This window comes from Ambystoma mexicanum, chromosome 14 (assembly GCF_040938575.1).
Source record: "Ambystoma mexicanum isolate Mex_15411 chromosome 14, UKY_AmexF1_1, whole genome shotgun sequence".
Classification (NCBI taxonomy): Eukaryota; Metazoa; Chordata; class Amphibia; order Caudata; family Ambystomatidae; genus Ambystoma; species Ambystoma mexicanum.
Window position 1 is genome coordinate 248,447,152 of NC_090940.1, and position 12,826 is coordinate 248,459,977.

At 42.1% G+C, this 12,826-nt stretch overlaps 1 pseudogene; it reads right to left on the minus strand.

Annotated features, from left to right (window-relative positions):
* Positions 1-695: 695 nt before the first annotated feature.
* LOC138527191 (histone H2B 1.2-like) lies at positions 696-4,510 on the minus strand (annotated as a pseudogene).
* Positions 4,511-12,826: the final 8,316 nt, after the last annotated feature.

Here is a 12,826-nt window from a genome sequence, read left to right on the forward strand (position 1 = left end):
ACTGTAGCATGTATTTCTCTGCCCCAGTCTAAGTCAGACAACCAATCAGTTTTCTCTGTATATCAAAATAGAACCAAAGTAAACTGAACCCCAAATATGAGATCCTGAGTGGAATACTGCATTCACATGTACATTTTAAATGTGTGTGTTTCCAAATAAATGAAAGTGATTCATTCCTGTTATATTGTGAACACATTGTTATATTCGAAAAGAATCCAATGTATAACATTGTTTTTAATTTTGTTAATAATAATTCCCAAAACTTCTGTGATAAGTTAGTCAGTTAACAAATATTTCATTTTGAAGACCCTTAAGCTGGATTATCCTATAATCAGCATTTTTTTAATTTTTTTTTTTATGAAGGCTCTATTAGACTCAAGTCTTGTCAGTCTCAATAGGGTCACAGAATTGTCCAAAGTCAACTTCTCTCTAGGAATCGAAGCTATGAGAGGAACCGAGTGAGGTAAGACATACAAGGACGTTGGAACGGTCATCCCTACATAGAAATTAAACATTGTGAAGAAGCTTGTTTTTCAGTGGCCTCATCCTTTATGCCTTTCCTGTGGAAATAGAAACTGTCCTCATTGAATAGAACTGTCCATGCAACTAGAAGTCTTGATGATTTTGTTTGGTTGGAATAGTCCTCCATATGCACTGTGTGGACATTTTATGGGCCCAAGGGTTGTGGCTAACCCTCACTTGGCACAGGTGTACTTGGTGATCGCCTGGATAGACGTGGACGCCGCATGCTTGGCCATCTCACCCAGCAGCAACAAATGCACTGCAGGCTGGATCTCCCTGGAGTTGATGGTACTGTGCTTGTTGTAGTGAGCCAGGCAGGAGGCTTGGTGGGCAATGTGCTCAAAGTTTTCATTGACAAATGAGTTCATGATACCCATGGCCTTGCAGGAGATGCCGGTCTCCAGGGGCACCTGCTTCCTCACCTTGTAGATGTAAATGGCACAGCTCTACTTCCTGTCCTATTGCTCTTCTTCCCGACATTCATGGGGCAACTCCGAGAGCACTTTCTTGGAGCCCATCTTGGGAGCTGGGACGGACTTGGCTGGCTCATGAATAGTCTGCAGCAACGTTCACTCTGCAAGGAGCGATAGAAAGAAGTAACAGTGTGTGGATAATTAAAAGTACAGGTACAATAGCCGAAAAACAAATCATTTGTAGCAAAGACCATTACTTATATATATGTAACTAAGATCAACATGCTAGGTTTACCATACTTTTTGAATAGAGGATTGCCATCAAAGATTGGTGGGGAACAGATAGCTTAATGACTGATTGTGGTTGCTGGTCGCTTGAATCAGCCAGTCCACTGAGATTATCATGTTGGCTGGTGGCATGACATAAGCCTTCTGATATGCACAAGTGGACAAGTGGTGAGTGCATCGAGGGGTGAGTGCATAGAGGAGTGAGTGCATCGAGAGGGTGAGTGAGTCAAGGGGGTGACTGTGTCAAGGGGGTGAGTGTGTCAAGGGGGTGAGTTAGTAGAGGGGGTGAGTGAGTAGAGGGGGTGAGTGAGTCAAGGGGGTGAGTGCGTAGAGGGGGTGAGTGCGTAGAGGGGGCGAGTGGATAGAAGGGGCGAGTGGATAGAAGGGGTGAGTGGATAGAAGGGGTGAGTGGATGGAGCGGATGAATGGATAGAGTGGATGAGAGGATAGAACGGACAAAAGGATAGAACGAATGAGAGAATGAGCAGATAAGGCAGATGAATGGATATGGTGGAAGAGTGAATAGAATGGATGAAAGGATAGAAAGGACAAGTGGATAGAACGGATGAGAAAATGAGTGGATAGAGTAGATGAGAGGATAGAACGGACAATTGGATAGAACGGTTGAGAGAATGAGTGGATTGAGCGGATGAGTGGATAAAGCCGATAAGTGTTAGAGCGTATGAGTAGATAAGTGTACAGAGTGGTTGAATGGATAAAGATGATGAGTAGATAGAGCATATGAGCGGATAAGTGTACAGAGTGGATAAGTGTACAGAGTGGATAAGTGTACAGAGCGAACAAGTATACAGAGTGAATGAGTGTTAGAACGGATGAAGGTACAGAACAGATGAGTGTAGAGATGAATTTATAGGACAGGATACTGATGTTGAATGCGACACAAGTGCTTAAAACAGATGAGTACGGGGAGCAGATGAGTGCGGGGATCAGATAAGTGCGTAGTGGGGATGAATGCGTAGAGGGATGAGTGCGTAGTGGAGATGAGTGCATAAAGAGAATTGAATGCATAAAGGGGTTGAGTGCGTAGAGAGGAAGAATGCGTAGAGAGGATATGTGCATAGAAGGGATGAATGCAAAGAAGGGATGAGTGCCTAGAAGGGGTGAGTGCATAGAGGGGGTGAGTGAGTAGAGGGGGTGAGTGACCAGAGGGGGTGAGTGACCAGAGGGGGTGAGTGCGTAGAGGGGATGAGTGCGTAGAGGGGGTGAGTGCATAGAGGGGGTGAATGCGTAGAGGGGTGAGCACATAGTGGGGTTGAGTGTGTAGTGGGGTTGAGTGCGTAGTGGGGTTGAGTGGGTAGAGGGGTTGAGTGGGTAGAGGGGCGAGTGGGTAGAGGGGGTGAGTGGGTACATGCTTGAGACCGACAAGAGTGCACGCGTGGGGCAAACAAGAGTAGATTGGGGGGCATAGAACAGACTGAAGCGCATTGAATTGCGCAACGTATAAAGTATGGTTTGGAACGCAAATAACGCTTAAAGAGCATTTATCCCACAATGACTAGTATGATTTGGAATGCAGAAGAATATCTGAAAGGGTATATAACCCATCTTAACCCACCACCACGCTTACTCTCTCCTTACATCACCACTCAACTAGAACACAGTGATACTATGCACCATTCGGTATAACTGTTCTCATACCAACATTTGCCGCTCACTCCACATCACTCTAAGTAACCACTGCTGGTAACACACCCCCCAGCCAGGCGTTCTCCTCAGGCCTAACGCAGTCACTTCCGCTCTGGATAAATCCTGCCAGAACTAACACATACTCCTGACTTCTCAATCAGCACAACTACCACTAGAATGCAGCTATTACATGGATTCCGCATGAGCTGCACACATACCCGGTGCCCGCACGTACCCTTTTGACTCTCTCTACTCTCTCTACTGATATGAACTTCGGTTGCCAAGGGCGTTCAATCTACCAGCGCCTTCAGAGCATACCAATGGTATATAAGGCGCTATATACATGCAAAATACAAATAACAAATAACAATAACAATAACAATCTAAGTGGTCCTGAAATGCAGAGAATAATCCAAAAGGACATTTCTGTCACTGGATTAGTTGCCACAAGCTTGGGGCAGATGTGTATCTCTAGATCAACCTACAATTTGTGCTGAATATTTTCACCTTGTAATGTCCAATCAATGCAGTTTTGAGGGTTTGACTGTGCCCCTACTCAGAGCATCAGATCCATCATGATGGAGATATGTCTGGCAAGCCCTGCCAGGACATAAGGTGTCCTGGCAACAACATTTTTAAGCCTCTTTGTTTTAGGGAGGACTTTTATAAATCACTAATTGACAAATGAGCGACAATTAGGGTAATTGACAATGGGAGGAACACATACCCTTAATCTGAGCACCCTATGTAGGCCACAGTGGGTTGCTCACTAGACTGATTTTAAAGTAAACTAAACAATAAACATTATTTTCTTAAACTTTGCAAAGCCATCTAGTTATTTCCATGATATTGATTTTGTATTGTGTGTGACCTTCATATTTTACTTTAATCAAATATGGTTAGAAACTGTCCACTTGTATCAAACATTGACTATAAGAAGCCCACATTGTAAAACAGTTAGAGCTCACGGAAATGTTTCGCTCGAACACAATTAGATTCAAGTCAGAAGTCAGATGGTCAGGTTTCCCTGGCATTCAAAGTCCCATTATTTTGCAAACTGTCACATGCATTCCTGCATTTATAGCTGGAAAATAAATTCAGTACTGGGGCACCACATTACAGAAAGACAGGAGCAGAAAGGAATTACTTGTGGCACATCTATTACCTAAACAGGCAATCTAAGAGCTTTGGTTCCTGCATATGTTTGAAAAATGGTTACAAATAAACAGCACATTAGTGGAGTGGTCCTTTTCATGGGGTGAAATATGTTCCAATTTGGGAAGTGTAATTAGTACCCGGCGAGAGTCAAGCAGGTTGCAACACGCATTCTGATTGGCTCTCGCCCGGTCCTTACCCAGCCGAGAATCCTTTGTTCTCTGCCGGGATTCCAGCTGTCTTGTCCTCAGTGGGGGGCGTGGCAGCCCCTCAGTCAATGAGGAGGCTCAAAGCGGCCCCACGGCTGAGAGGCTGCCTTTGCCCCCCCCGGGACTCGGGTAAGGCTTATTTAATTGATTTATTTTCCCTTTCCTCCCTCCTCAATACTTCCCTGCCCTCCTCACCCCTTTAGCTTCTTGCTCTTTCGTCCCCGGTGGGGACGATAGCAAGCTCTCCAGCCATGTGGACGCTCGGAGCAGGGCCATCCCCGCTCCGCGCCTCCACATGGCTGGAGGCTCCCAACGTCCCCTGCCGGGAACGCAGGTGCATATTTTTTTTTTTTACTTTTTTTTTAGCCTCCCACCCCCCATCCCCACTTACCTACTGCTGCTTTTTTTTGGGAGCGGACACGTTGTGAAGACTTCTGCTCACAGCGCGTCCGCTCCCGATGGCCGCCATGGAAAGGGAAAACGGACTCCCTTTTCCCTTTTCCGGCAGCTATTTTCTTGGTTGTTTCTTTTTTTTCTGTCCTAAAATGCTGCAGCGTTTAAATATGGGCCCCGGGGTATTACCTGAGCCAGTAATGCCCCCGCCGCTAGGGGCATATTGCTTAAGGCAGGGGTCTGCAACCTGCAACTATACAGATGTTTTGGTCTGGAACTCCAATGATGCCTCACCTTTAATTTTGCTGGATAGGGCTGATGAGAGATGCTGTCCAAAACATCTGGGCACTCAAAGGTTGTAGAACCCCTGCTAAAGTCCTCACCCTGTGACAAATGGACCTGGCACCCTTGCTAATTAGGATCAAATACGTTATTGATGTTAATATGAACATTTGGTGGATTTAAATCTATAGTCATTTATAATCAGAGCTGTATCTCGCGGTAGTAACTGCAAGATACATTTACAACTGAGAAAAAGGAAAACAGTAAAAGAAATTGGAACGCCGTATAATGTGCGAAGGAGAGTGCGAGTAGAGAGAGTTCGAGAGGAAATAATGCCCCAAGGATACAGTGGTAAAGACTTGTTCCGAGCAGATTGCCCTGTTATTGCAGTCTTGCCACCTATGCAGGCATGTGCGATTTTATTTCACTAGGTCTTGCCTCTGGTTCAGCAATAACTGGCCCTGCGAGAAGGGGGCAATGATTAATGCGCTGTCTGTTGCTCACTGTTGTGTTACCTTTGTATGCATTTCCCTTGTGTGCTCCCATTGCTTTTTTTCTACAATCAATGCCTGTTTTGTTTTTGCTTGTCCGACATAGCCCTGTTGTGTCTCTCCCAGTGGAATTGCCTTTGCCCTGCCCTTGTAACATTGTGACATTTTTGCAAAGATGTGTCATGTCTCTGTTGTTTGTTTCCCAATCGCTCTTCCTTAGCCTGCCCTTGAAGCATCGAGATTGTCTTTTAATACACGTGCATTTGCACACTGCACCCAGATTTCCTGAATATATCGCTGGAACATTTTCAGACCTGTTACTTGAGGGCACAGTGCAACCCACCTTTCCCAATGTATGTGTCTCTGGTGGGACGTCAGCATCTATGGGGTTACATTGTGTGGCAGGTTGCCATGTTTTCTTTTTTTCTGGTGGCAACGTTGATGGCAACTTTGATGGCTAGGTCATATTGCCCATTGTCTATGCAGTGATGTGCTGTTCCCAATGGTTTGACGGCATCCTTACAAATGTGGTGGTAGAAGTTACGTTTTCCCCTCTTCCATATTGACATGTTCGTTTGTGTGTGGACAGTTTTCACTTAGTAGTCACGCAAATTGTATTTGATATGCAGATTTGTGTGACAAGTATAACAATCAATGTGTAATCTTCATATTAAATAGCATATGCACAATTATCAACATTTATCTTGAACAACTGATTCTGAAGTAAGCCCCACGGGTCATCGACGATACATTACATGGCCTGCGGTAGTGGCCAGGTAGTTATGGTTAAGTTGTTAAACCCATAGGAAGTTCACTTTTTGAGTGGCTTTTAACTTTGCTCCCCCTGGATGAATCCTCACCAAACTTTGCAAAAAAATATTTGGCAACTCTTTGCAAACTTTGGTGAGGTCTGGTCCAGGGGGGGCAAACTTATAGGGGGGTGATTTTTTTCCCAATAGGCGGAATGGATAAAAAATGTCTGTCGTGCCTACAGCCCAAACCGCTGGATGGATTTTCACCAAATTTGCGGTAGGAGCAGCGGCTTGGTCCCGAAAGTTTGCTTTTGTATATTCGGTGAAAATCCGTCCACTAGTTTTTTTTAAAACTACCAAAAAGTAGGTCTAAAAAAATTTGTGATATCTATGTCCACTCCGCGGACACACTACCCTGTTCGCTCCGCAGACAGGACACTGATTGGTTAATCGGCCTGCGACATGTCCATGGACATGCGACGTGTTCGCTGATTGTTTGGAGTGTAGCGTGAGGTGTTTCAGATTATTGAAAACCGCCCGCCATCTTAGATTTGCGAACATCACACTAAATTTCTGGGGAGGTGAGGGGTGATGAGGATGGGATGGAATATGTCTGCAAGAAGCAAAAAAGTTTGCTTTTCACCATGAAAGTCTGCGAACGGTTCGGATGTTCGCGAACGGTCCTGTGAAGTTTGCAGACACCTCTGCATTATAGGTTTGGTGAAAAGCAGTTCTTGAATGGCTTATAACTTTGGAGACACTTAATGAAACTGCATGAAATTTTGCAAATATATTCCTGACCTGATCCTGAATGTGTTTTCAAAGATTGGTGGGATTCTGTCAGGAGAGGGCAAAATTAGAGGGGGGGTCTCAAAATAATGTAAAGGCTTATAAATTAGGTGCAATTTGACGAATCTACACTTAATTTAGCAAACTGATAATAGATCTAGATATAAATGATTTTGCGAAGTTTGGTGAGATTTTGTCGAGAGGGGGCAGAATTAGACGGGGGCTTCTAAAATATTGTAAAGGCTTATAAATGTGGTGCCATTTGACAAATCTACACAAAGGTTCACATAAAGATAATAGATCTAGATATAAATGTTTTCATAAAGTCTGAATGGATTTTGTCAAGTGGGGGCTAGGTTATATGACGATTGTATGTGCATACATTTGACACTTTTGAAAAAAAAACATGAGTGGATTTCCAGCAAACTTGTTTAAAGAGCATTGAGAAGGACCTGAAAGCATGGTTTTGCAAATGTGCCTGTGTTTTATTTTTTAACCAGTGTCATAATGTAGGTACAAAAAGTAGTGATACACCTTTGGTAACTGAGGTGTAGTATGTGGCCATTGTGCGGGTTATGGAACAAGGTCATGATCCCGAGAATCTGGCTACTGGCCATGACCACGAGGGACAAAACATGGGGTTAAATTGGCCATGTCCACCTGGGACTGGGTTTGTGGTCAAATTATTTCAAATTGGGATAGATCTGAAAAGGAAAGAAAATGTGCTTGTGGTAATATGGTCATAGAGTTCCCTCTTTGCCTTCTGCAGGCGCCCATGGGAAGCGAAGAGGGGCCCTGTATGTAACCCTCCCTTCCCTTTCCATGGTGGTCATCTAGGAAAAGGATTTTCCTTCTTACATCGGGACACCACATACATACAATATATGAATATTTGTTATGTATGGTGCCTCACCTTTTCCAAGCACACCATATAGATCACGATGTGGCATATATCACTGATGGAAGATCTGTTTACAAACAAAGAATTAGACTGGTGTAAGGTCTCGCTGTAGCTTTTTATAAGTGGCTGAAACCATTTTTATCTGAAATGCCGCTCTGTCCATTGAGAAATAACATGAGCTAAGGAACCCCTTAAACATTCATAGTAAATGTAATGCTGTATAGCTAGACTTCTTCTCCCCCCACTAAATGGAAACATCTAGAAAAATATAGCTGTGTGGGCAGGAGACTCTTCAAATATGGGTCACATTAGTGAATAGTGCTTGTTGCTCACAGAGGTTCTGCATCTATCCTTGTTCACCATGGCCACTTAGCTTTCAACAGATTTTTTGCACACTCTCTCATATCCGATACACCAATTTGAGAAAAAGATTGACTTTAAATTCATTATCAAGTGAACATGTATGTTTGACCAATAGGAACAATGGAACACATTACATTTATACAATTTAACAATAGGAGTAACATTTTATAACCCAAATGATATCATATAAAAATGGCTTTAATAATATCTGAAGTGCCAAACAATGTAATACTATATCATGGACGATACGCAGGTAAAGAGTATTTCCTCAGATTACATAATGGTCTGTGGACTTGCCGGAGGGATTCAGTGTCTCTTAAAAGGTCAAAATAAAGCTGATGTGGATATTGTAATACTGTAACCACATATGCTTTCTGAGGCCTCAGGTGTGCAGCACGTTATAAGTAATAAACAAAACTAAAATAATTGACCGAAAATACGGTCGATTCTCGCTTCTTCCGGCCATGAAGTTTTACAAGGGCAAAGTAATCCCGAGCTTGGCATACGGATGTGAGGTAATGCCAGCAATCCCCTCAGCGATTTGGCCTAAATTGGAAGCCTACTTCTGGCGGAAGGTCCTTCAGCTCCCAAGTTCTACTTCCATCTCGATCATCAGAAGAGAACTGGGAATTCTCTCTCTGAAAGCGGCCATCGAGACAGGAGAAATGGTGCTTTTTAGAAAAATATGAATGGAAGACTCACCACCTGTGTACAACATAATTAAAGCAGAAATGACGGAAGGAAGGAGCAAGCCTCTTGCCACCTGGGCAGCCAAGCAACGTGCACACTTGGTCAACAGTGGATGCACTGAAGACGATTTGACCCAAAACCCCACGAAAATCAAACGGAAAATGGACCTCTTGGACTGGATAGAGACTCCTACACTAGCAGGAAACAACAAACTTCTCATCCATTTGAACTTCAAGCCCAAAAAATTACATTCAACTACTGAAGTCCTGAAAAGATTCCCGGACAAGGCTTTAAGATCAATTTTTTTGAGAAGTCGTCTCAACCTTCTTCCGACAAATGAAATCAGGGCCATAAGAGGTCAATCAAAAACCAATCTCTGTCGCCTCTGCGGAACAAACCAGGAGCCGGAATCAGTAAAGCACCTTTTGATGCACTGCCCCAAAACGGAAAAATGGAGAAGAGCCTACCTGGGCCTGCTGATTAATCCTAATCTCATGTACGAAGAAGATGTCTGGTTGAATCGACTACTGAGCGGTTCCAGAACTACATGGTCAATAGCAATTGCAAAAATTTTAAAAGCAGCGTTAGAGGCATGTTCCCTTAAATCAAGCGAAGCCGGCCAACCAAGCTCTGACTAAACGCTGAACCTGGATTTGAACTCAAACAATGAAGGGAACGTGCTCTCACCACGTCAAAGAAACCTTTAACTAGGCTAAAGAAACTTTAAGCTTCTCTTTTTTCTCTTTTCTTGTGACTTCTTTCCTACTTTTCATTTTTTCCCAGCCTTCTTCTCTACTTCTCTTTGCAAAATCATTGATATGATAAAAGCAAAAAAAATTAAAAAAAAATAAACAAAACTAAACATCACTGTCAACTCTACTTTTTGATGAATAAAATATGAGGTACACCTCTTGTATTGGGCGCCATTACTCTTCACGGCTGTCTTCAAACCCAGCGGCACAAAGTGCCTCAATTCCAAAGCATTTTGTAAATCAGTCCAATAGAGTCAGAGACTAATTAATTCATTGTTGACTGTTGCTACTGTGATGAATGAACAAGATGGAAACAGTGTAGTCACAGTGTAGCTGCTGTGTGTCAGCACTGCAAACAGATATCTTGATTTAGCTGGTGTCACACGACTTCATGAATGAGAAAACCTGTTGAAATGAGAGCAGCTGTTCCACCTAGAAGATCTTCACACGTATCTTTCCCATTCACAAAAAAGATAACTGCCACGCATGACTAACTTTTAAATAATGCCAGAAGGGCAGAAAAGGAGAAGGCAACAGGAACGGGACACTTTTGCTCTCTCTTGTACATCCTAATCTATGTCTTCCAATATTTTGTCAAATGTATTAACAACTGAAATATAAAATGCAATGTTACTGCATTTAGAGCTACAAAAGATTTGATAATTAGGATGGGAGTAGTGTGTTACCCTAATGACAAATAAAATAAAAAAATTAAAAGAACACCACCATGCAATGATGAAGGCGTGATGCCGTTATTGGGCTTAAATGACTAGTTTCTAGATGTTAAGCCCACATTGGGCATTTACTCAGACAGTGACAATACAATAGGGACAATCCTGGATGAGCAGTACATTGTAGGGAAGAATGCAAAGACAAACACGATTGTCTCAAGTTTAAAGCAGAGAGATACCAGAATAATGCATTGCTTCTTTCATGACTTGTGTTTCTCAACATCTATCATGACCAGCGTTCACTTACGGGTTACCAGTAATTCCCTGCTTCCCTGTGAGACAGCACATCACAAATGGAATTAAGTTACACACATACCAGTAACCCTAATGTGCATTTGTCTAAATGTTGGGTCTTGAATTATTAGCAGGAAATGCTGAAAGCTCCAATGTAAAAGCACTCTCTGTAATGATGTCAAACTGTTCCTGCTGCACTGTAATAATGTGATTGGCAGAAATATACATTCCTGAAGTATTGGTGAAATCATGTTTGAACAGATGTGGCTTCTTTCCCTGCACATCATGTAATTGCACATACGAAAAAGATATCCTTATAAACACAAGCTAAAATATGAGTAGAACATATGGTGTGCTGCCTGATAACCTTCAGATCAGTTTTTCTAGTGATAAGCTTCAAACACATATTATTGCACTTACAATGACACCTTTAAACCCTGTTTTCTTTTCCTAAACCCTGACCCGATGGTCAGCCTATTGCAAACCAAAGACCTTTGTCAGCAGACAGAGGTTACTTATTGACCAAATGTCCTGTTGGCCTCATGGCTTTCATTATCTACAGAAACAAAAGTAAGGTTGGAACTCAGGAAACATTAAAAAAAAAAACATTACACTCACATTAAAAAAATATGTAACCATACATTCACAACCAAATCAATTATAATCATACGTGAAAGTGCATGGTGACTGTTAAATTGCCCTCTGTTAAATGAATCCAAACAAAGTATTAGTAGCATTATTAAAAATGTATAAAATGATTAATACTGATAACTTACTTAAGCATGACAAAGTGTGGGAATATGAGTGATTACAATAAGCAGGAACGAACAGGAAGTAGAGAGCTCACTCTGGAATGAAAGCTGCAGGGTTAAAGAACACCTGCTTACTGGGTGAGTGCTGAATCTGGATACCACTGGGACAATGTGGTCTTGTCTGTGACAGATTCTGAACCAACTTACCCTTGGGCAGACATGTTTTTCTGAAAAAATAAGGAAAAGACCATGAGAGTCCTACTAGCTGGGAATTCCTAGGGTACACATGAGGGTCTCTGCTGGTTTAGCACCTTAAACAATTGTTCAAAGTGACAAAACAATCATTCCCCATATGTATTTGGATAAGTGACCTAGAATCATTGCCCTGCCAAGTCCCTGGAGTGGGAAGGAATTGTGTGTGGGGGGAATCCTTCCAAACAGAATACCTTAGTATTTTAGTGGGAAATTGTGCTGTGTTTTTCACAGCATTTAAGGACAAATGAAATTTGACTTTGCATAAAAAAACATAGCATTTCCTGCTCACAGCACAGAGGCTTTCAAATAACTATTAAGAGAATGAGAATACAATGTTGTAGTTTGCTAGTGTGGGTTATATTCTGTTTTCTTACTTAAACCCGAGGGAGATTACATTTAAATAAATACAACATTGATTTTTCAGTGCTATTTTGTGCTGAACATAATAGGGAACCATTCCCTGCACTGACAGTGTAACATTTGTTTAAGTGATTTGTTAAATAGCGCCCAAAGCATTTCCACAGACATAGTCGACTTTGAGGCATGGTTCAGTGTATATTATAATGTTTATATGTGCTAAATACGTGTGGAAAAGATTGGAGTGTGAGATAGCATGAATGTGTATGAAAGTTGGTTTTAAAACGTATGGTCAAAACACTTTTGGCGTATATAGTTTCTATGGTATATAGTTTCTATGGTTGTTTTATGTAAACAAATGTATTTTGATGTGAAAATGAATTAAAAATAAGAAAACCTTTTTCTCTCAGCTTAAATGTTAAGTGGAGTCTATGCTAGTAGAACTAATCCAACCTCACTGCCCCTGATCTATGTTTTGATCATATTTATATTTTTACCTAAGGGATTTGGGGGCTATACAGGTATCCCTGTGTTTGTTCTTTACTATGAACAGAATGCATGTGTAAATTATACACAGAGAAGACCATTTGCAGCAATAACGTTTTGCACATCGTGGACATCACTCGTGATCTTCCATGACAAAGTTGCTATTGATGCCGCCCATTTTTCTTTTAAGGAAGAAAAAACAAATCTTTAATCCGGCAACATCATGCACTACTTCTGGAAACTGCTGTCTTGGCTGCAAAAGTTCCCCTCGATCAGCTGCAGCTGGCTATACAATGGTGAACACAAATTCCAAGGGGATACCATAAATTGGCCTCTGACCAGACGACATGAAGATTCTCTGTCA